The sequence below is a fragment of the Gadus morhua genome, chromosome 9 (genome assembly GCF_902167405.1).
Source record: "Gadus morhua chromosome 9, gadMor3.0, whole genome shotgun sequence".
Lineage (NCBI taxonomy): Eukaryota > Metazoa > Chordata > Actinopteri > Gadiformes > Gadidae > Gadus > Gadus morhua.
This window is the reverse complement of record NC_044056.1, coordinates 1,536,142-1,538,641: the sequence shown is the minus strand read 5'-3', so window position 1 is coordinate 1,538,641 and position 2,500 is coordinate 1,536,142. Positions and strand designations below refer to the sequence as shown.

The following is a 2,500-nucleotide window of genomic DNA, read 5'->3' as shown; positions in this document are numbered from 1 at the left end:
AGGGGAGGTGAGAGGAGAGGGGAGAGGAAAGTGTGGGAGAGGACAAGAAAGAAAAGTTAAGTTGGCGAGACGATAAGAAAGGAGAGAGGCAGAAGATGAGAGAGTGGGAGGGAGAAGAGACAGATGAGATGACAGCAATGGGAAGAGAAGTATTGGCACTGAATTTCATCAAAAGTTGATCAAATTCCCATTCAGAAAACCCAGCAATGTTTCAATATTTCAAGTTGTGTCAAGGGTTTCGGCTCATTTCTGCTTCACAGCCAAAGCGAGACCCTGACTAAAGAGATGTGGTTTGCTTTGAGATCTACTAGAATCCCTGCCCTCTCAATAAGCCTGCTTTTCTCCTTTGCACCATTTTATCTTTGCTTGTGTGTGTGTGGTATTATGTTATGCATTTGCACGTATGTATGTATGTGTGTGTCTGTGTGTGTGTGTGTGTGTGTGTGTGTGTGTGCGTGGGCGTGTGTGTGTGTGTGTGTGTGTGTGTGTGCATGTGTGCAGTAGTCTGTGAATAAGTATTTCTATATAACCAGGTGTGTGTGTGTGTGCGTGGGTGGGGGGGGGGGTTGTGAGTGTGTGTCTGTGTGTGTGTGCAAGCATTAATTTGTGCATCTGTGCGTTTGCCCTGGTGTGTGTATGTGTGCCCTTGTGTGCGTGCCCGTGCATGTGTGCGTGTGCTGGCACAAGCCCTTGTATGTTTGCATGTGTGCATGTTGCTGTTGGCGGTTACTGAGACGTGCTCAGATGGCTGGTTGAAACATAATCCTAGTGTTCCCTGTAGTCACCAGATCAGAAAAGCTCCCCTAATCTGATCACTGTTCCTGCCATCCTATCCTTGTCCCCCATGCCTCCCCACCCGATAGAGTGTGCACACCATATATACATATAGACGTATGCGTGTGTGTGCGTGTGTGTGTTGCCTTGCGTGTGTGCTTGCGGTGCTGTGCTTGTTTGCTCATCAGTATACCCTGGCTGCATGTATGGTTTTGCGTGTGTGCGTGTTTGTGATCGTGTTTGAGAGTCTGAGTGGGTTTGTGAATATGATTAATGCATGTGTGTTTGTATGGATTTTGTGAATATGATTGTGAGTATGATCACGAGTATGGTTGCACACGCACATGGCAGTGGCCCTCAAAGCGTTTATCTGCAGCAGGGTGTCAGTATAGACACAGATGAGAAGCAGACCTTTTTTATTTCAGGATGAGTTCACTTATGGTGCTTTTCCACCGGCGGGTACGCATCGGACCCAGCACCTCTCAGCCCCGAAGTGAGGGTGTGGTATAGCCCAGCTCAGTTACGCCTCGCGTTTCCACTACCGACAGTACCCTTATGGTAGGGCGGGGCTTAAACCGGATGACGATAGCCGTGGCAGCTACTTAGGCATCGTGACCTCACAGCAGCCCGACACAGCGTAGCCTGCTATTAAATCCAAGGTAAAAGAAGAACGCGACACAATAAAAGAGCAACAATGAAGGACGTCCAAGAAGGACGTCAAACTTTTGAGTGCCGTTTTCTTAATCAATAATCTAAGCTTTCGCCGTTGTCCAGAAATACCTCGCGGGTACTGCGTTTGTTTGTTATTATCCCCATGTTGCACGGAACTGGCGATTCTGTCGACCAATCAAAGGACGGCGTGTGTAGCTTGAACTTGCCGGTACCCTTTCAGGCGTCTCAGTACCCCAACGGAGGAGTACTGCGAGACGAGTACGGCTCAGTACAGCTCAGTGCGGATCACGCCCACTTTTGGTGGTGGAAACGCGACCTGTGCCGCACCTTTGAAGACTGAACTGACCCGCACCCTCCGGTGGAAATGCGGCAATAGACTCACTATCGGTGTAGACTAACGCCATATTTGACGGCTTTAACTAGATAAATCAGAAGACATTGATTCTATTGAATTGCGAAGATTTTCTTTTAACGATTTCAGCATTTCTTTGGTCCCTGTTGAGTTAGTTAGCAGTTGTTGGCTGTCAAATACATTTGGAGGCATTGTGGAAATTTACACGCAAAGTGTTTTGACAGGGTCCATAAAAAATAATGTATTTGATGGAGAGGCTTTTCTGAGAAAAACAAGCACGCTGGTTGGGAATGATTTAGAGCTATTCTTTAAAGCAAGACCACACGCTGAGGGCAGGATTGTGTGTGTGTGTGTGTGTGTGTGTGTGTGTGTGTGTGTGTGTGTGTGTGTGCGTGCATGTGTACGTTAATATCTTTGCAGGTGTATATGCACAGGATAGATTTTGTGCCCAAAGCACTTTAATATATTTTAATATATTATATATTTTTTCCAATGGTATATGCTCACAAATATTTCCCAGGATCCTTTGTGGCATTTATAGTGGCCCACTGCCCTGAATGTATAGGTGCAAAAAACCTCATCCCAGTATTCCCATAATTCCCAGTGAAACTACGAACCCCTCCAGGCCAACGTTATCAAACATGGAGGACGTGGCTCCTCTCCTCCTGTACACCACCTATTGCAGCGCTCCATCTTCTGTCT

At 46.9% G+C, this 2,500-nt stretch overlaps 1 protein-coding gene across 1 annotated transcript in view; it reads right to left on the bottom strand.

The window, feature by feature from the left end:
- Positions 1-2,500, bottom strand: part of LOC115550737 (metabotropic glutamate receptor 3) — a 17,463-nt gene that overhangs the window by 5,441 nt on the left and 9,522 nt on the right. The window lies entirely within an intron of this gene.